Here is a 21850-nt window from a genome sequence, read left to right on the forward strand (position 1 = left end):
TGTCATAAACTGCAAAAACTGGTAGGTGATCACTGATGTCATTAATTAATATTCCGCTCATAATGTTGTTTTCCATATTGTTAGTGAAAATATTGTCAAGTAAGGTGGCACAATGTGGTGTAATTCTGCTAGGCCCGGTTATTTTAGGATGTAAACTCAAACTGTACATAGTGTTTAGGAATTCGTCGGTCATTTTATGCTTTTTCGGATTCAACAGGTCAATATTAAAATCACCACAGATAAACATAACTTTTTGATTTGTTTTAGAGAACATTTCCTCTATGAAGTCATTAAATACTTGAATACTAGAGCCAGGTGTTCTATATATACAGCTAATTATTACATTTTTCTATTTTTCCTTATAAATTTCAATTGCTATACATTCTAATAAATTATCAATTACAGTTGTCATGCTTTCTACCACCTTGTAATTTAGGTTTTTATCCACATACACAGCTACTCCCCCTCCACTCTTGTTCCTTCTATTAACAAAATTCACTTCATATCCCTCCAGTCCAAAGTCCAGTCCTTTCTCCGCATTGATCCATGTTTCAGAAATGGCAATAAGTCCAAATGGATTTGTCAACTCATTTAGATATTCCTTTATATTGTTGAAGTTGGCATAAAGACTTCTGCTATTAAAATGGATTATTGATAATTTATTTTCCGTGTTGATGGTGTGCTTAAACTGCACACTTCTGTTGTTTCTTTTTCTTTTTTTTGCCTCAGATTTTCTTTTCCTTTATGTCATCCAAAATTGCTACGCTGTTGTCAATTTCATGTCCTTCAACAGAGACTACGAGTTCTCAAACGAGGCTCGAATGGCCAGGTTGGGGACTGAAGCCATGAACTTGGCCTTATCAGTGCCAGGCTCGAGTCATCTTGGCTTAGAAGCAACCATAGAAAGTCAATAACATTCCATGACCTCAAGCGACACGGGTGAAAAAATCACGACTTGGAAGCATGCTGTTGGTGGAACTCCACCTGGAAAAGATCCAGTGTGCTCTGTTTCACTGCCCGTTGAAGGAATGTGTTGGAGTTTGTTCAAACAACAGCCATGCCGCTATACTTGAAGCATTTTCATTAGGAAACACAGTGCTTTCGACTGTTTTCCTATTTTAGTCTACTAAAGTATGACTTTGTTAGTTTCTCCAGTCACATTTTTCATCAGCTGAACTGCATAGGTGGCTTCTGATCAGTAGGAGCTTCCAAGAGTTGGCTTTCATTGGTACAGCTTGAAGTAATTTCTTGTAAACACACATTTCTTCTGTGTTCTTCCACACTCTTTTTTGGTATATTAGACAAAAAAAAGGGGTCAGTTTAGGAGCAAGTTGTAGCTCAGCTGGTCAGAGCGTGGTGCTAATAACGCCAAGGTCATGGGTTCAATCCCCATACTGGCCATTCCACCAGACCTCCAAGGTGCTGTCTCATGATAGACTGTGGATTTTATTTGGTAGGATCCAAGAAAATAACCTCTGCCAACTTCCAAGTGAGTGATGTACGCAACTACAAATGAAAGCAAAGCAAAAAATTCACTGACACATGACACGCTAATGAATACATTACATGCTTAGCTACAATCTCCAAATCACTTTTCCAGCTACTTTCTGGATAAATCACTCATTTCCAAAGTCTGACACAGCATACTGCATCAAAAACTGCTGCTTTATATCACACCTATCGACCCTAACATTAGAAGACGCACACCATGTATTGTTTTGTGGCAAATTTCTTCTTAAAGCATTTTTTGTAAGTCAACAGAAGACTTTTTTCCCCACTCTGTTGAAGTAATTTCTTGTAAACACACATTTCTCTTATGTTCTTAACAGTTCTTCCAACCTCTTTTTTGTATATTAGTCAACAAAAGGATCGGTTCACACAAATGTTGTAGGCCGGTTAGCTCAGCTGGTCAGAGCATGGTGCTAATAACGCCAAGGTCATGGGTTCAATCCCCATGCTGGCCATTCCAGCAACTGTCCAAGGTGCTGTCTCATGGTAGATTGTGGTTTTTTGTTTGTTGGGATCCAAGAAAAAAACCTCTGCCAACTTCCAGGTGACATATCGGGCCACGTAAGCTTTATGACCTCCATTGGCAGATGATACTCTGGCTTAGTGGGTGCATCCACTGTGCAGGTAGGACTACGTTTTTAAGAGCGTGATACATGGGAGAAATGCTGTGGCATGCACTTATTTCAACCAACAATCAATTATTTCAAGTAACAATCAAGCAATATCCAACAGCCACGTGACCAACCCAACACCAGCAGTTGGCTCAAACAGACTCAAACGAACATTCATGAAAAGTGAGCACTTCCGCCAAACCACGTGGCCTAACGGACAAGGCGTCTGACTTCGGATCAGAAGATTGAGGGTTTGAGTCCTTGAGGAGCAGGCATGCGTTCCCAGGTTGTTCCTTTATGTCATCCAAAATTGCTGCGCTGTTGTCAATTTCATGTCCTTCAACAGAGACTACGAGTTCTCAAACGAGGCTCAAATGGCCAGGTTGGGGACTGAAGCCATGAACTTGGCCTTATCAGTGCCAGGCTCGAGTCATATTGGCTTAGAAGCAACCATAGAAAGTCAATAACATGCCATGACCTCAAGCGACACGGGTGAAAACATCACGACTCGGAAGCATGCTGTTGGTGGAACTCCACCTGGAAAAGATCCAGTGTGCTCTGTTTCACTCCCCGTTGAAGGAATGTGTTGGAGTTTGTTCAAAAAAAAGCCATGCCGCTATACTTGAAGCATTTTCATTTTCATTAGGAAACACAGTGCTTTCGACTGTTTTCATATTTTAGTCTACTAAAGTATGACTTTGTTAGTTTCTCCAGCCAAATTGTTCATCAGCTGAACTGCATAGGTGGCTTCTGATCAGTAGGAGCTTCCAAGAGTTGACTTTCATTGGTACAGCTTGAAGTAATTTCTTGTAAACACACATTTCTCTTGTGTTCTTAACAGTTCTTCCACCCTTTTTTTGGTATATTAGTCAACAAAAGGATTGGTTCACACACATGTTGTAGGCCGGTTAGCTCAGCTGGTCAGAGCGTGGTGCTAATAACGCCAAGGTCATGGGTTCAATCCTACGGTAGCCCCTAGAGACAAAGCACGTACAAAATCCAAAACACATGCAAACCCCAAAACACATGCAAATTCCAAAACACAACGGAAGTGCTCCGGGACGCTAGGGGCAGTGTTGAGCTTTTGTTACCTAGTAACTACACAAGCCAGGAAGTACCAATGACCGGATTTGGACTGTATCCCAATTCAGGGTCTGCAGCCTTAAAGGCCGCATTTTAAGGCCGATTACGTCACAGCGACACGATGAAGGCTGTCCCAATTCAAAGGCTGCTTGAAATGCGGCCCTCAAATGCGTCTTTAATTTCCCTGAATTTTAAGGATGGGTCGGTGTAGCTTTCATGGCCCAACATATCCCAGATTTCATAGCGTGGCGGTGGTGTGGAAAAAAAACGGCGCAAGCGGAGTCGCCGAAGAGTAAACTTTCAGAAGTAAGTACTGAATATTATGTCACTTATTTATGCGTGAATGTTTTTATAATGAAGAACATTAAAACATTACTGTTGGCCTCATGTCGGGAAAGTTATGTGACATTAGTGATGTTTGAACTACCTTGGTTTTAAAGCCTTTACTTCAAAATATACGCCGTTCAATAGTTGACTTTAATCTTACAGAGAATCTGATGATTTTATGGATAATTAAAGTCAGTCATATATCCACAAACACAACAAGCTGAAATTCAGTGATGCTGCTCGGTTTGCAGTCCTGAATATCACGGCACAAGCAGGATTCACTGCACTGTTAATGTTAGCTATGTTATATTGCTGCCTCTTTTCGGTGGTGTCGAGCCACATGGACTTTAACGTGTGTTTGAATGAGCTGACGGTTCACTCGTTAAGCTGAAAGAAAGATGCTTTAATCACAGGAGTCACACATGTGTCCACTTTACCATCTGGGAACTCTTCTTGTTTCGTAATAACACAAACACTGAATCCTCCTTCTCTGGTGCTGTTTTGTAGCAGTGTGTACACCTGAGACTGTCACCTGTCTGTCTGTCCTGCACTCTCTCTCTTTTTCTTTTTCTCTGATTGTGTAATAAAAGTATGAACATGTATTTATAAGTTACACTTGTATTTGAATCCTGCAGCTTATCACACATTTGATTTCCATGTGTGACGACTGCAAGTGTCCAGAGTGAGGACAGACTGAGGGACCCACTGCTGCACATCATCTGTGAGGCTTTGCACCCCTGATGATCCACCAGGACAAACTCAGCAGTGTGTGAGGAGGAGGAGGAGGAAGAGCCAGCATCAGCTGACAGACGGAGAGAATAGACAGACTGTTCCCTGTTTGTGAAGGACTCTTAGAAAAGTTTAGCATAACTAATTGCCTGTCCTGAATCAGTCTTATTAGGTAATGTTCAAATAATATTATCATTCCAGTGTTTTCAGTGTGGGAGAAAGTATTCAGGGCCTTCAAGTTCCACACTATGAAAGGCAGAAACAAGTTTAATGTTCAGAAACCTAAAGTATGTATCAATAGAATAGAATAGAATAGAATAGCCTTTATTGTCATTGTACAAAGTACAACGAAATTGGAGTGCCACTCCCTTGGTGCAAAATGCAAAATAAATATAAATGTAAAATATAAAAAGTACAATAAAACAACCATAGTACTCAGACAATAATAAGTACAATATATACAGGATAGCAGCATAATATAATGATAGTATGAATAACAGCATAATATAGTGACAATGGCAAGTATAGTTAAGCAGGTTTAATTGTTTTGTGCTTATTTACTACGGTGATAGCTCTGGGAAAGAAGCTATCCCTGAATCTGTTTGTCCTGTTTTTATGTGACCTGTACCGTCGGCCTGATGGTAATAGTTCAAACAGTTGATTACTGGGGTGAGAGTAGTCCTTAATGATATTGCCAGCTCTGCTGAGGTATCGGGAGTTTTCAATGGCCTCCAGACTGGGCAGAGAGCAGCCAGTGATCTTCTGGGCTGTGTTGATGACCCTCTGCAGTCCTTTCCTGTCTGCAGCTGAGCACCCATACCATGTTGTTATGCCGTACGTTAGGATGCTCTTTATGGTGGCTCTATAGAATGTCACCAGCAGCCTCTCCTCCAGGTTGTTCCTCCTGAGCACTCTCAAAAAATGGAGACGCTGCTGGGCCTTTTTTACCACCGCCGTGGCATTTGCAGTCCAGGAGAGATCATCAGAGATCTGCACGCCCAGAAACCTCATGAAGTGTACCCTCTCCACACAGTTCCCGTGAATGTAGAGTGGGGCCGGGTCTGCTCTGCCCTTCCTGAAGTCCAAAATAAGTTCTTTAGTTTTCGTGGTGTTCAGTTGGAGGTTGTTAACTGAACACCACTCAGTCAATCTGTTAACCTCATCTCTGTAGTCCGACTCATCCCCCCTTGAGATGAGTCCAACCACTGTGGTGTCATCCGCGAACTTTATGATGGTGTTTGAGAGATGGGTAGGGGAGCAATCGGATGTGTAGAGCGTAAACAAGAGGGGACTCAGAACACATCCTTGTGGAGACCCGGTACTGAGTGTGATGGTGCTGGACAGGTGGGGGCCGAGTCTGATAGACTGTGGTCTATTTGTCAGGAAGTCCTTGATCCAGAGACAGATGGAGGTGGAGAGTCCCAGGTGAGACAATTTCTGGACCAGGATCTCCGGGATGATGTGATTGAATGCTGAGCTGAAGTCCAGGAAGAGCATTCTCACATAGTTTCCTCGGTGCTCCAGGTGACTCAGCGCAGTGTGGAGCGCTATGGTGATGGCATCCTCGGTGGATCGATTTGTCCTGTAGGCAAATTGGTGGGGGTCCAGAGTGGAAGGCAGACCGGCCCTGATGTGCTGACAGACCAGTCTCTCAAAGCACTTCATCACTACAGGCGTAAGTGCAACAGGCCTGTAGTCATTTGGGCTGTCCACAGCCGTCTTCTTAGCGATGGGGATGATGATTGAGGTTTTGAGGCAGGGTGGGACGGTGTTTGATGACAAGGAAAGGTTGAAGATTTTAGTGAAGACTCCGGTCAGTTCGTCAGCACATGCTCTGAGAACCTTTCCATGTATTCCATCAGGACCTGCCGCCTTCCTGGGATTCACTGACCTTAGAACACACCTCACTTGATGCTCTCCAAATGTTAGTGTGCCGGTGCTGGAGGCGGGTGGAAGTGGTGTAACACCTGAGGGCCTGGTCGTCTCAAAGTGGGCGAAGAAACGGTTTAGATCCTCAGCCAGCGAGGCATCAGTCCTAGATATCGCCTGGTTATTGCTTCTGTAGTTGGTAATGTGATTGATCCCCTGCCACATTTTTCTGGGGTCGTTGTCGACAGCAAAGTGATCTTCAATCCTCCTCCTATAGGCAGCCTTGGCTTTCTTGATGCCTCTACTCAGGTCTGCCCTGGCCGCCCTATACGCAGCCCTGTCCCCTGACTTGAACGCAGTGTTACGGCTTTTTAGGAGGGATTGCACTTCGCTATTCATCCAGGGTTTTTGATTTGGAAACACCCTGACCCTTTTGTTGACGGTGACATTGTCAACACAGTTCCTGATGTATGAGAGTACAGTGTATGAGAGTACAGTGTCCGTGTACTCCTGGAGGTTGAGGCTGGAGAATAAATCCCATACCGTCGTTGAGAAGCAGTCCTGCAGTTGAGAGAGGGCTCCTTCAGGCCAGGTTTTTATTATCTTTGTCTGGGGCTTTGTTTTTCTCAGCAGGGGGGTGTAGGTGGGGGTGAGGGACATGCAGAGGTGGTCAAATCCAGCCAGATGGGGGAGGGGTGTCGCTCTGAAGGCATGCCTGATGTTTGAATAGACATGGTCCAAAGTGTTTTCTCCTCTCATAGCAAAGTCCACAAACTGGACAAATGTGGGAAGCACAGTCTTTAAGCACGCTTTGTTAAAGTCGCCGGCGACAATAAAAACCCTATCGGGGTGGGCAAGCTGTTGTTTATTTATGGTGTTGAGCAAGAGGCTGAGAGCCGTGCCCACGTTAGGATCCGGCGGTATATAAACAGCTATCACAATAACTACTGTAAACTCCCTCGGGATATAAAAAGGTCTGCACGAGACTGCCAGAACCTCCAAGTCAGGAGAACAGTGTGTGTGAATGATCCTGCTGTTACAACACCATTCGTTATGCACGTAAACACATAGCCCCCCTCCTCTGCTTTTATCTGAGTTGCTGTTTCTGTCATGCCGGTGTAGCGTGCGGCCTGCTAACTCAACTGCAGCGTCGGGAATCAGCGGGTGAAGCCACGACTCCGTGATAAGAATAATGCTGCAGTTACGTGCAAAGCTCGTGGTGGCTATCTGTAGCTCCAGTTCGTCCAATTTGTGGGTGATGGATCTGGCGTTCGATAGGAAGAGGCTCGGAAGTGCTGGCCGGTATGGTTGTTTACGTAGCCTAGCATCTGGGCCCGACCGGCATCCTCTCTCCCTTCGTCGCCACCTGCGCTTGCTGGGCGGGCAGACCATCCACGGTAAACCCTGGCGGTCTCGCTATCTCCCCCAGGATGTTGTGTGTTCGTTGATAGTCGCCAGAGACAGACAAACTATATTTGAAACCTAGGTCAATTAGGTTCTGGCGACTGTAAGAGATGGCGGCGTTGCAAACATTCAAAAATATACACAGTAAAAGTAAAAACAAGCACCAAACTGGAGAGCTAAGAGCCGCTGCACCCGAGCGCGCCGCCATCTTGCATATAAAGAGCAGTATCAGCAGCAGAATGGAGCTAAAAATAAATGTTTGTTTCAGTTCTATGTAGCTTTGAGTATTTTGGATTAGTAGCACTGCTCTGTTTGTTGCATCATATTGTTGTAATTGTTTATATCCTGAGCTAAGTTGATCTATAGTGTTACATCATATTCTATAAGGATGTTATGTGTTTGTATACTTTCTGCCCAGTTTGACCCATTTAGCAGAAGTCAGCCTGTTTAGGGCTCTGATATCTATTCTGTATGACTTAAAGCAGTTATGACATGGTCTGATTTTCTCACCCAATAAAGGAATATTCAATATATCAGTCTACTCTTCATTTTATCAGAAACAGTTATCCAGCTTGTACATTTTCTTTTTATAAATATATGTAAGTAATGAGCCAAATTTAGTAATGCCAACATACTGAAGGAACAACATTTGTCTCTTATATATAATACCTCTATATATGCACTGTCAAAGATACTTGTCTTTGAATGAAGATTTAAGGTGATAAGACATATAAATAACTGCAACTTGAATCTGTACTGAAGCTCAGTATTTGACACAGAGTTCATGTTCACTGCTGTAATAGCTAATAATGATTAATATAATAACTATAATATTGGCCATATTATATTTACATTACCACAGTGATATGACTTTAGTCTCATGAACAAAATTAGCTAATTGTTATTTACTAGCTAATCTTAAATGACTGTTCAGTCCAGAAATGAAGCCCAAAAATCATGTTTTACTGTCCTGTGGTCTCAGCATCAGATACTTATCAAATCACACAAAGCTCATGTAGAAACAAACAAACAAATGAACAAAACATGTTCTCCTTCATTTCTTTCAAACAAAATTGTATGACACGTTTCCAGCGGTTAGTATCATGGTTGCTAGGAAACCTGGGAAGCGCGACAGAGACTAGACCGTCCCATACAGACAAACTTGCCGTTTATTTTGCAAATCGTGCTCAACACTGCCCCTAGTGTCCTGGAGCACTTCCGTTGTGTTTTGGAATTTGCATGTGTTTTGGATTTTGCAAGTGTTTTGGATTTTGCAAGTGTTTTGGAGTTTGCAAGTGTTTTGGATTTTGCATGTGCTTTGGAGTTTGCATGTGTTTTGGATTTTGCAAGTGTTTTGGATTTTGCAGGTGTTTTGGAGTTTGCAAGTGTTTTGGATTTTGCAAGTGTTTTGCAGTTTGCAAGTGTTTTGGAGTTTGTACGTGTTTTGGAGTTTGCAAGTGTTTTGGAGTTTGCAAGTGTTTTGGATTTTGCATGTGCTTTGGAGTTTGCAAGTGTTTTGGAGTTTGCAAGTGTTTTGGATTTTGCATGTGCTTTGGAGTTTGCATGTGTTTTGGATTTTGCAAGTGTTTTGGATTTTGCAAGTGTTTTGGAGTTTGTACGTGCTTTGTCTCTATATCAGTGACGTCCCGACGTCCTCTTGCACTGACAAAAACATGCAAACAAGTTAGTGGAGCTATGCACCATGCAAATGACTCTTGAAATTTGACAAAAAAATTCTTTAAATAAAATTCCAAGCTGAAATGTCTGTGGAAAATACCTTGGCTATGATAGCCTGCAACTTCAATCCCATGGCTCCCCCCTTGGAATGGAAAAGGGCCAACAATTTGGGAGTGTACTCATCCAGCATGGACATGAATTTGGGTTCAAGGTGTACCAGGGTGATCCTGTAGAACTCATCCTGCAGCTGAATGACAAATAAAACACGATAAAGCCTCAAATTATTTGAAGTTTGAAAGATTACATTAAAAAAAAAACAAAAGCCTACCCAAAATGAATTTGGTCTGACTTCCGAGTGAGCGTACGCTGGCGTGTCTTTCTGCCGCTGCTCTCAGTGTGTGTGTTCTCCGTGCGTAGCTCTGTTTTAATCTTTCACTAAAATATTTAATTTTTACAGTCTTAGCCTCCAAGCATGGCTTTTATTTTTGACCCTGGAAAACCTGGATTTTATCCTTTTTTTTCTGTGATCGACTCTCCTGGGGACCTGTTTCACCAGCCTAACGCGAGCCCTCGCTGCCCCCTGCACGTACTACTGTTTGGCCTGTCATCGCATCAAGTATCTGTCTTCTCAAGCTGCCAATGTTGTGCACAGTGCCAGGTAGGTAATCACAGCTACTTTTCCGGCACTGGGCTGTAATTCGTGGCTGTGGCATGCTGGCTAACGTGGTTTTAACTTGGCTGTGTGAACAAATGGAGAAACTATGATTCCCCTTTTAACCATACGATGGATATGCCTACCGTGCTTGGTTTTATCATTGGACTATGCAGTGTTTTTTATAGCCATATTAAAGGCTCGGACCTTTGTGCAAATGACGGAATGCACTATTCAAAATTGGAAAAGCTACATCTTAACACAAGGACTCGGCTGCCTCCCCAAACTTATGCGCGCTGTGTTGCTTTGGGGATAGCTCGCTGTCCACGCTATATTCACCGGGGCTGCCGTCATAATCTGCATGTGTATAATCATCCTGTGAGAAACGGACTTTCTCACCAAATACCATCTATTTGGTCAGCTTTCCGACGTAACCCAACTAGACTGGAAAAAAGAGGTGCCAACACCACCAATTTTCAGCATCTGGAATTTGTACCATCTGGTGCTGTCACACATTCAGTCTCGGATTCTTCACCACTTAAATTGGCATTAATCAATGCAAGGTCCGTGGTGAACAAGACTTTCATATACCGCGACCTGTTTGTTTCTCATGGCTTGGACTTTCTCTTTATTACTGAAACTTGGCTACCTACTGATGATCTAGCTGCTTTTGTGGAACTGACTCCTGAAAACTGTAACTTCCTCAACACACCTAGGACCTGCCGTCGTGGAGGCGGCCTGGCAACAGTCTTCAGAGATCATTTTAAATGTAGATTGCTACCCAGAAGTGTCTACACCAGTTTTGAACTGCAACTGTTTATGCTGGATCTGTGCTCTCCTGTACTCTGTGCTCTAGTTTATAGGCCTCCTCACCTTAACAAAGACTTCATTAAGGACTTTTCGGATTTTCTATCCGTGACATTACCAACTACTGATAGGCTTCTGATCCTTGGTGACTTCAATATCCATATGTGTTGCCCCTCTAAACCTTTGGTTAGGGAGTTTTTACAACTCTTGGACTCATTTAATCTGACGCAGTATGTCAACGGCCCTACACACAAGCAGGGCCACACTCAACCTCATCTTGTCACCTGGGCTCTGAGTGATCGGCGTTGAAGTGATTGATGTGTGTCCGTCTGACCATAATTTCATTTTGTTTAATATTCCAATTCCTCACTCATCCCCCAAACAAACCCAGGCCCCCTCTCTTATACGCCCTATAACACCTGAAACTGCTCCCCAATTCTCAGCTGCCTTCGCTGCATCTCCTTTAGCTATCTTTGATGAAAGTTCTCCTCATAGCAATAGTCCTGATGAGCTTCTTGCATGTTTTAATTGTGCTTGTACCAACATAATGGACTCAATTGCTCCTTTAAAATGCAGATGCCAAAAATTTAAAACTCAGCCTTGGCTAAATAAGGTCACTCGTGCCATCAGGCAGGAATGCAGGAAAGCAGAACGAAAATGGAAGAAAGATAAGCTCCACGTTTCTTATCAAGTGTTTAGAGATTGCTTAAATAACTATCAGTGCACCATCAAGGTAGAAAGAGCAAATTATTTCTCCATGATCATTAGCAAGAAGTCTGGTAATCCTAAAGCTCTATTCAATACAATCAACTCTGTCTTGCATCCCACCACATCAGTCATATCTGAGACTGCCCCACACACGTCTGAGGATTTTCAAAAATTCTTTACTGAAAAAATTTATGATAGCCGAGCACATATCCCGCTCCCATCCCAAGACCCCTATGAACCACCTACATGTTCATTCCTTTTTTCAGAATTTAAACCGGTTTCATTATCCCATCTCACTGATATAATAATGCACATGAAACCAACTACGTGCCCCTTGGATATGTTACCTATACCATTTCTCAGAGATGTGCTGAAGACAGTCGGCCCCAACATCCTTGCTATTGTAAATGGCAGTATCTCATACGGAACTGTTCCTGACTTATTTAAACAAGCTGTTGTCCAGCCGCTTCTAAAAAAACCTGGTTTAGATCCGTCAGTTCTTGGCAATTTTAGACCAATCTCTAAGCTGCCATTTTTGTCTAAGGTTCTTGAGAAGATTGTCCTCCACCAATTATCCTCATTCTTAGACACACATAATATTCTGGACAAATATCAGTCTGGTTTCAGGGCCTTCCACAGCACAGAGTCTGCTCTACTGAAGGTGTTCAATGATGTGCTTCTAGCTGCTGATTCTGGAAAAAGTACAGTTTTAATTCTTTTAGACCTGAGCGCAGCATTTGACACTGTCGACCACACAATCCTATTAAACCGTCTAAAGACGTGTCGGCATTCAAGGTTCTGCTCTAAAATGGTTTGCCTCTTACCTGGAGAGCAGAACATATTCTGTGATGCTGGGTAACAAATACTCTTCCCCATCTACACTAACCTGTGGAATACCTCAGGGCTCTATTCTGGGTCCGGTCTTATTCTCCTTATACATGCTCCCATTAGGCTCCATTTTTCAAAAACACCAGATCTCTTACCACTCTTATGCAGACGATACACAGTTCTACCTCTCTAAAACCAGGTGCTGATAGTACGCTGCAGAAAGTCTCAGAGTGTCTTAGCGACATACATTGCTGGATGTCTCTGAACCTTCTCAAACTAAATCATGACAAAACCGACATTATAATCTTCGGTAAGCAGGACTCTATTAGTCTCATAAGAAACAATTTGAGCCCATTATCAGCTAATGTACATCCCTATGTAAAACGTCTTGTGCTATATAAATAAAGATGACTTGACTTGACTTGACTTGACATGAGATGCCTCAAACAAAGCTGGCCATCTGGCTTTGATGTCTTCAATGCTGGGGGACAGGTTGACAATTTCATGTCGTCTATGTGCAAATGTTTTAGCCATTTTTACTTTTATCACTTTGTTGTTGTCTCTTTTCTTGACTTCGGTAAGCAACTGAATTCTCTCTTCTTCTTGACTGTCCTCATCTTCACCTGCTGGATATGGCAGAAAGTAATTTACCTCTGCTATCCGAGGCTTTTTCACTTTCTTTGCAGACTTCTGGTCACCTGGACTCTTGTGTTTCATGGCATTGCATGTCAACTCAGGAACACCAAACCCTCTAAGTTTTGTACGATAATTGGCCATCTTGTATTTGATGCTTTGTTGCCAACCATAATAACCTGAGAAAGAGCCAGGTTCCTTGAGACAAGGGTATTTTGTCACAAGTGCCTCAGCAACATAACTAACCTGTGCACTTGAAGGATAGGCCGTAAATGTAAATATAGTTTCGGCCAACTTCTCAAGAATATCAGTCTTTACTTTGGAGGTGGGCAGAAGATTTCCATTCTTTTCTACTCCTCAGTGGCTTTTTCCAGGTACATCTCAGTTTCATATGCAAACTGTGGAATGGGAAACTGTTTCGGCCAGGGCTCACAACGTTCTGTGGTCTTCTGCCTTTTGAGAATAATTTAATTTATTTATTTAGGACAGTGCATGTTAATGAACATAAATGTAAAAAAAAAAAATTACATGAATGTAAACATGCCAGATTATAGCCAAAGGCTAATTTCCATCTGTTGTCCTTAAACATAAAAAAATAGACAATAATTCATAAAAAATCATCATTCATTCATAATAAAAACTCCATCACCAAACTTACACATACACACCATTCTGTTCCCAAATAAAACATTAAAACTATACAACTCATACATGATCACACACTTGATTTGTCCATAACCAGTTTTTAACCTTTGCTTTAAACAAATTGAATGTCGAGCATTCTCTAATGGGTTGAGGAAGACTGTTCCACAGATGGCCACCCTTAACAGAGAGGACATTCTGCCCAAATGCTGTCCGTCTGTGGGGTATAAACAAGTCTCCTCGGATTGTAGCTTGAGTGGTCCTGTCTGAGCTTTCTTTATGCCTAATAAACTGCTTTAGTGGTGGTGGAGCAAGAGAGTGTAAGACTTTATATATTAAACACACTCTTTTAAGTTTCACTAAGTTATTGAAGTTCAGTAATTTATGTTTTTTAACACATGACAGTGGTGGTGGGAAGTCGGTTTTTTGTCAAGTAGTTTTAAACTTATTTTATAAATGTTTTCAATAGTTTAAAGTGTTGTTGGACAAGCAAGTGACCAGGACGTCAAACAATAGTCTATATGAGAGATGATCATTGAGTAAAAATAAGTTTTTGCAACATTCATATTTAAATTATTACGTATATGATTAAAATTTCTATTATTAAATTTAAGTACCTGGGACACTTTATTTATGTGACTCTTGAAGGATAATGTTGGGTCTAGAATGACCCCAAGATATTTAAATTCTGGAGCTAATTCAAGCTCTACTCCATCCAGGAATATGTTTGACTGCTTCAAGTTTAAGGGGCGTTTTGAAAAATACATACAGCCAGTTTTTGAGGTGTTCAACATTAGGTATGAGTCCTCCAGCCAGCTATGCATTAATGCTAAAGCAGCTGTAAGATCTTTTGCCACCTGCTGGACACTATTTGCTTGCGTATATATAACTGCATCATCCGCATACATTTGAGCAAATATATTTGGACAGACTTCAGGTAAGTTATTGATAAAAAGAGAGAACAATAAGGGCCCAAGAACAGATCCTTGAGGAACCCCTGTATCACAGTCTAAATATGGAGATTTAACCCCATCCAACACCACACACTGTTTCCTGTGTGAGAGATATGAGGCAAACCACTGAAGAGCCTGACTGGAGATATTAAACTGAGTCAATCTGGACAACAATATCTGATGGTTTACAGAGTCGAAAGCCTTCTTCAGATCTAAAAATACAGCTCCAACACAGGGACTCTTGTCCAGCAAGCTCTTTAAGTTCTCCACTAACATACACAGGGCAGTATCTGTGGAGTGATGTGCCCGAAAGCCAAACTGCAATGGATGTAATGAGGGTTGGGTGTTTTCTAGGTGAGCAGTGAGAAGTTTAACCACCCACTTCTCAGCTATTTTAGATACAACCGGGAGTATGCTTATGGGGCGATAATTAGCCATGTCAGTCTTCACACCTGCTTTGAAAATTGGTGTAACTGCAGCAATTTTCCAATCTGTTGGAACAATGGAATGTTCGAAAGACATATTCAAAACATGAGTTGTTGGACGTAAAAGCAAATCCATATGTTCCTTTAGGAAATTTGTGTTAATACCATATACATCAAGTGCTTTTGATTGTTTTAAACCTGTAATTAGTTTAGCAACTTCAGTGTCTGAAATATGAGTGATGGTGAACAAATTTTGACCAACATCATTCACATTATCAGAGCATACGACTGAGTCAAAGCTCTGACTGATCTCCTTAACAGATGAAATAAAGAAAGTGTTTAAGTTACTGGCAATAGATAGAGGCTCTCTAACAATAGAGTTATTTACATAAAGTTCAATTGTATTTTTACTTTTGTTTGAATGACGGCCAAGTAATTTATTTAAGTGTTGCCAGATAATTTTACCATTACCTTTGGCTCTTTCAATTATATTTATAAAAAAATTTGCTTTGGCCTGTCTCAAACTTCTTGTTACTTTGTTCCGCATTGAAGTAAATCTCTGTCTATCCAGAGTTAGACCTGTTTTCAGGAACTGTTTTAGTAATTGATCTCTTGTTTTCATTAAATTCTTGCACTCTTTGTTTAACCAGGGCAAATTAGATGTTGTCTTTATTTTTTGTCGACCTCTAATGGTGTCCTGAGAAGAAGTAGTTGCAGCAGAGTCTGCATTGGATACAACTGACTAAGCATATAAGGAGTCATAGTCAGACAGTTGGCCAGAGGGGCCGCCAAAACTTTCATCAACTGGAGTCAAGCTTGGGATGACCAGGGTGATGCCAACAACCTTCACAGTGTCTTTGTCTTTTATCTGGTCAGCTCTGTGAAGAGTGAAGTAGTCCTGAAATTCTGGGTCAAAATACTGAAGACTGAAGTCATTTGAAATCCCAAAAGTATCCTTCACAACACTCTGCAGCTCCTCCAATGTTGGTGGGATCCCTGATGGAGGAACCAACTTCTCGATTCGGTCATCAATAATTACATGAAGCTTTGCCTCCATCTTGTTCAACCTAGAATAAAATGTAAATGGGCAGAGTTGAATTTCCCTTCAATTAAAGAAAATTAATTATTACTTTTCATTTATACAATAGTTGAGATATAAAACTATAAAACAAAAAGCACACTTCAACACACCAAATGTTGCAAAAAACAAATACTTGGGAGATGTACATGTTATCAAGTTTTTGTTGTTGTCGTTTTGTTTTTTATTTTTTTTACCTATTATTCACAGCAGATGTAACGTTTCAGGGTTACCAAGTGTTTTCTTCACACATTGTAAGAAGCCAAGGGCCACGTCACCAAGTTTCTGCTGCTCCAAAAGACTGATCTTGCCAGTGTCCTCCAGTTGAAAAGATCTCAGATGCTCTACATACCATGCAGCAAGTAACTTCACAATGAAATATACACAATTGTCCAAAACGACTATCTGTATTATCTCAGCAAAGTCTGGTAGTCCACATGTTGAACCATTAGACAGGATCATCCCAGCAGTGTATCTTGTTCCACTGTAGGTGACAGTGGTGGCAAGCTGCACACAAGTCAGAGATGGTGATCTTGCTCTTAAATCTGCCTGTATGTCTGGATGCAGCACATCTACAGGCATTCTGGATATTTTTGTGACAAGCAGGGCAGGTTTCACCTCTTTTGATTGCATGTGGTATGCCATCATCATTTGATGCCTTGTAGAAAGGGTCAGCAACACATTTTTGAAATTGTTAGTGTGTCTCACAACTTGCTTGAAAAATCTGTGTTTCGCCTCAAAGCGCATTGTCCATACTCCAACCAATGGCCCATATTTTTCTATTAAAGCAGGGTAGTGCTCCAAAAAATGGTGTTTTGGTGTCAGCCTTTGATCAGAAAAAACTTACAAATATCTGACACGATGTTCAGATATTTTAAATTCAAGGTAGGCAATACTTTGTGTTGTGTGAACAGGGGCAACCACTAACTCAACAATGTCCTTCAAAGTCAGAAGAAGTTGCCAAACAGGATCATCTTCAGGTACACATAAACCAACAAGGAGAGGCAACAAACGCATTAGGGCCCAGTTTTCATGAGCATTTCCTCCTACAGTTTTGCTACCAGCAAAATTTGAAGGGATTGCTTGTGGACTGTTCAATTTGTCTGAGCCCTTACATGGAAAACATGTGATTATATTATTCAGTTCAGTCAAACTGAAGTAGTGCTTCTTCAAAAAAACTTGAAAACACAATGCTAACTCTCTTGGCACTATTCCCTCAAAAAGGTCATGAAGGACATCTGGTGGGTATCCAGACACAAAGTGAAAATTATTAAGTTGATCAGTTAATGGACATGACCGCTTTAAGCCAAAATGAGGCACTAAATTTGGATTTTCTTTGACAGCTTGTACGTGTAAAACATAGTCATCCTTTTTTCGAAGTGGGAAGACCCCAGACCGTACTTCATATGTCTGGTACTCTGAAGAATGTCCAAGGCAGAATCTACAAACATATGGCCCGTTAAAACTTTCAACAAGTTCACTAATTGCATGAGCACCAAGGTTATCAGCTACAACACAGTGTAGGGCGCCTTTAATATTTCTCCCTAAACATGAAATAAAAAAACCCTCCTGTTCAAGAGTGACAAGATCTTTCAATACTATCCAATGGATCCAATACTACTTTGTATTCAAACTGTTTCACATCAACAGATTTACAAAGTAAAGCTAGTTGTATTGATGTTAAGGCAGACTGTAATCTCAATGGAAAATTGGCCAAAACCCAATAAACTGCAGTTATTTTATGTTTTTTCGAGAGGTTCCTAATGGGTTACACACCTCAAATTCATCAACATAAATTATTATAGAGAGTCTTGTTTCTTCTACAGCATAAAAGTCATTGTCCTTAAAATACGTACCATCAAAAATGGACTCAAAATGCCCAGTGCTACTTGAGCACCTCGAAAAGGCTTCCACTGCAATATCTTTGTTCTTCAGTACTTCTTGCAAAGTCTTTAGAACTGGTACATATTGAAAGCTCTCTTTTTGTTCAGCATCAAGAATATATTCAATAGGATCCACAAACTGGAAATGCTCCTTAAAATACTTATTTCTCTTAAAAGCTGAACCAAGTGGCCCGCCTGCTCCAAGAGCTCTGCTAATGGGATGAGAGCTGCACAACTGTTCAGCCAAGTCCTTTATGATAGTGTGGTCAACTGTGCATTTGTTAGATTTCAGTGCTGAATCAATTATATTTTTAACCGCCTCCACAGATGCTGAAGAAGAAATATAGAAGAGATCTTCAACCAAAGCATTAATGCACCTCACTGAAACATTAAAAGTGCTTTCTAACTTGAGTAGAAGTAAGCCAAGTCCTTGAAGAACAGTACAAGACGCACTTTCTGGATCAACATCACTAGAGCATTCATCACTGTTGAGTTCAGGGACATCAGAATGGTCAGTGTTCTGACTAGGATGACTTTCCAAGACTTCTTTCTTAAAATCAGTTAAGGAACAACATGTATGTCTCCTGCCTTTGTGCTTTAGAAATGTATTGTATATATTTGTGGGAAAGTCACATCCATTAAAAACGCAAAATACAGTTTCGTGTCTCTTCAACTGATTTCCTATATGCTGAAAATAGTCCTTCTGAGTAGAGCAAAAAGCAGTGCAAGCCAAACACTTAAATGCAGTGATCACTCCAGGCCTTGGACTCTCTTCAGCGGCATGGTATCTGGACAAATGTGTGCGAAGGGCTCCTTGTGTTTTAAATGTGCAAGGACAACTGCCATACAGACATGGCTGGTGCTGCAAATGTTGTGTGTTGTAATCTGTAATGACGTAGTAGATTCCCCTTTGTAGTAGAAAAAGATTTGCATATTTTACACTGCCATCCCATTTGCCAGGTCCTAAAGTGATGGAAAAATATGTATCTAAGAATCTAAATAGTTTTTCATGAAAAATGTAAGAGCATGGGTATCTATACACATTTGATGTTGAGATTATAGAGAAGAAGAAAAAAATCCTACAAATAATAAGCAATTATTTTCTACTTATTATTTTTACAAAAACAAATAAGTTAGATTAAGTGGGGTCAACTTAGTAATTTTCTGCCGCTTCAATTTCAAAACCATTAGTTTAATTTAATATAACATGTTATCACAGCTTACTTTATAATGCACAGTCTACATACCGATCAGGTGAATTTAAGTTGAGGGATCTTCCATTACCTGAAAGGAAAGCAACATTATCATTAATAGCAGTCTCCAAAATAAAAAATTTACACAAACACACGCAGATTGTTAAAGACATGTTTAAATTAATGCGAAAATTTTATATAGCTAGAATAGCTATTCAAGGGCATCAATCAATCTCACAGTGCAGGACAAAGGGTCTGCACTTGACTGTCTTCGACCTGTAGTTTTAGCTCATCCATTTTGTTCACAAGAGACTTATTTATTTTAGTAGGTGCTGGAGCCTGGAGGAGGCGGATTGGTCCAAGGCAGAGAAAGTGCTGGGCAGGCCAGAGCTGAGCAGAATGGACAGCTCCAATTAAATGTACAGTCACAAAAGAAAAAGAAAAAGTACAAAAGAGAAAACACGTTCATCAGGTGTGTGTGTTGAGGTGATGTGGTAGAAAGGGTGGCCAAAGTACTACAGTGGACCAACCTGCAGACCCTTCAGCCAGCGCAGGGGTTGGCTCAGATGATGGTCGACATGGTGACCATGCAGGAGCAGCAGGTGGTGGTGCACTGCCTCTGCCTCGGCCCTCTGCTTCACTTCATCAGGCCATTTAAACGTGGGTGCTTTGTATTAGCTCTTGTTTATAAATTTGGGGAAACCTGCAGTCAGCTGAGACTGAAGAAGTCACTTGGATGAGTGACGAAATGTTTCTCCCACAAAACGCTACGTCCAGATGAACAGAATTAACTTTTTGGAGATTTCCTGGATGATTGAGAATGCATCAAGACATTAGCTCTTGTGGATAATGCAACGTGATATCTGCGATAAAGCAGGCACTGTTTCGGGTCATCTCCTGAGTCAGCATCCGAAAATAGATACTGACTGACCAGGGCACATCATGTCTCGCACACTAAAAGAGCTGTATGAATTACTGGGTGGGAGGATAAACACAATTGGGATCGCGGGTTATACCCTCTGTTGTTTGAAGTGCAGAACGTGCACCAGGCCTCCACGGGGGGGGAAGGTCCCAGTCCGGTTAAAATAAAGATTCAGTACGTCCTGGACCTTAGAGCAAAGCTGCACATTTTGGGGAGGTTATTGCAAGAGAATTTGCTCGAGGCCAGATAACATCAGCAGCGCCTGTACAGTAGAGGTGCTACACTCAGGCAATTTTCATTGGGAGATAGAGTGCTTGTGTTTCTTCCTTCTTCTAGTTCGAATTTACTCAACAAGTGGCAAGTGGGGGACATTGACTATGAAGTGATCAGGTCAGACAGGGTAGGAGTCGCACAATTATATCATCTCAACCTCCTTAAAGCATGGAAAGAGGCTGAAACCACATCTCTGGTGAGCCTGGTGAAGGAATTAGATGAGTTGGGGCTGGAGGTGTCAAATTCCACCATTCCTGCCTCCCTCCATTGTATTGACCATCTCACACAGGTCCAGAGAGCGGATGTTGCCACGTTGTAACAGGATTTTGTTCAGACAAAATTGGCCAAAATGAGTTTAGAAGTATAGTGAGAGACTGGCCTGGCTGAAGGGATCTCGGCACATAACAATGCTCGCAGAGACACCTGTCCACAGGACGAGCTCTCCAGGAGAAGCCAGCTTGGAACCACTAGATGATCAGTGTCATGCATCCAGTGGAGCAGCACCCTGATATTGGCTGACCAATAATAGAAGGTTAGGCAGAGCCAGTCCACCTTGTGGGCGTGGCCTTTGCAGGATGCTCTGTCTTATACGTGGGTTCTTCTTGTTCCAAATGAATGATGATATTAGCTTGTCTAGAGAGCTGAAGAAATGTTTGGTCAGATATATAGGGAGGTTTTGGAATAGATAAAGGAGCCTTGGCAGCAGGTTCATTTTAATTATATTGATCCTCCCGCAGAGAGAGAGGGATAACAAGTTCCAGCAGTGGATGTCCCTTTTCAGACTCTCCAACATTGGCAGGTAGTTTACTTTATAAAGATCTTTGTAACAGTTGGAGATCCAGATTCCGAGGTATTTAATCTTTTTATTGTTTATTTTGAATGGTATTAGATTAGATGGGATATTTTTTGCAGCTCCATTGATTGGGATGAATTCACTTTTATGAGGATTTATTTTGTAGCCAGACATTGAACCAAATCTTTGCAGTGTGCTTAGTAGTTTTGAGGCGTTTGGGATTGGGTCAGTTATGAAAAGCAATAGATCATCTGCGTAAAGTGAAACTTTGTATTCTTGGCCTCCTCTGATGACTCCTGTGATACTGGTATCTTGTTGTATGGCTGATGCTAAGGGCTCTATAGTAATGACAAACAATAGTGGAGATAGGGGCAGCCCTGCCTAGTGCCCCTATGGAGTTTAAAATAAGAAGAGATCGTATTATTAGTACGCACAGCTGCCAGTGGTGCATTGTAGAGAGTTTTAACCCATGATATGGGTTAAAGCCAAAGCCAAATTTGCTCAAAGTATAAAAAAGGTAGTCCCACTCCACCTGGTCGAAGGCCTCTCAGCATCAAGTGACAGTAGGGCTTCAGGTGTTTTAGTTGAAGGGGGGTCATGGATTATACTTAAGACGCGTCTAATATTGAATAAAGAGTATCTGCCCTTGATAAAGCCAGTTTAGTCCGTGGAATTGATTGTTGGTAAAACGACCTCTAAGCGCCGTGATAAGATTTTTGGAAGAATCTTTGCATCAGCATTTAGCAGTGAAATCGGCCGGTACGACCTACATTGGAGAGGGTCTTTGTTCTTTTTCAGAATGAGTGAAATAACTGCTTCTCGTATATTTGGATGGGGAGTGCCAGATAAAT

General features: G+C 41.5%; 2 non-coding genes across 2 annotated transcripts; both read left to right on the plus strand.

The window, feature by feature from the left end:
* The first annotated feature begins 1325 nt into the window (after positions 1–1325).
* On the plus strand, positions 1326–1401 carry trnai-aau (transfer RNA isoleucine (anticodon AAU)). Its single transcript has one exon. It is a non-coding gene; the product is annotated as a tRNA-Ile (tRNA).
* Positions 1402–1890: 489 nt separating this feature from the next.
* Positions 1891–1964, plus strand: trnai-aau (transfer RNA isoleucine (anticodon AAU)). Its single transcript has one exon. It is a non-coding gene; the product is annotated as a tRNA-Ile (tRNA).
* The last annotated feature ends 19886 nt before the right edge of the window (positions 1965–21850 follow it).

Source organism: Neolamprologus brichardi, unplaced genomic scaffold (assembly GCF_056152115.1).
Source record: "Neolamprologus brichardi isolate AB-2024 unplaced genomic scaffold, ASM5615211v1 NODE_ptg000031l+_length_7269946_cov_1, whole genome shotgun sequence".
Classification (NCBI taxonomy): domain Eukaryota; kingdom Metazoa; phylum Chordata; class Actinopteri; order Cichliformes; family Cichlidae; genus Neolamprologus; species Neolamprologus brichardi.